A 639-nucleotide genomic window follows, 5' to 3' on the forward strand; every position below is an offset into this window, starting at 1 on the left:
TCATATACTTCCATAAACCTCCATATACTTCCATATACTTCCATAAACTTTCATATACTTCCATAAACCTCCATATACTTTCATATACTTTCATATACTTCCATAGACCTCCATATACTTCCATATACTTTCATATACTTTCATATACTTCCATAAACCACCATATACTTCGATCAACCTCCATATACTTTCATATACTTCCATAAACTTGAGAAAAGAAATGTATTTATTTTTTAATTCGTAGCCTTTTGAATTAATCTTTAATAGTATTTTGAATAATGTCACTAACCTTGTATTGAATTTAAACATTTTCAATTTAGAAAATATATATATTTTTAAATTATTGAATTAAACTACAAGCTCTACGTGTAAAAAATAAAAGACGTATAAAAAAAAATTAAACTTAAAATAAATAAATCATAAAATGAAATAATAATAATAAAAAAGTAATGCTTAATAAATGAAAAGTTAAACATTAAATCATGATATTCTGGTGACTCTGATCAACTTCATTTCAAGTCAAATATGAAGATCATAGTTTAAATAAAAGGTCGTCCTCGTCTCATTGGTCTCCAGGGGGCGCTGTCTTAGATCATCAAAACTGAAACTGTGACACAGAGTGAAAACAAGAACCATGAG

The sequence above is a fragment of the Callionymus lyra genome, chromosome 3 (assembly GCF_982586985.1).
Source record: "Callionymus lyra chromosome 3, fCalLyr1.hap1.1, whole genome shotgun sequence".
Lineage (NCBI taxonomy): Eukaryota > Metazoa > Chordata > Actinopteri > Syngnathiformes > Callionymidae > Callionymus > Callionymus lyra.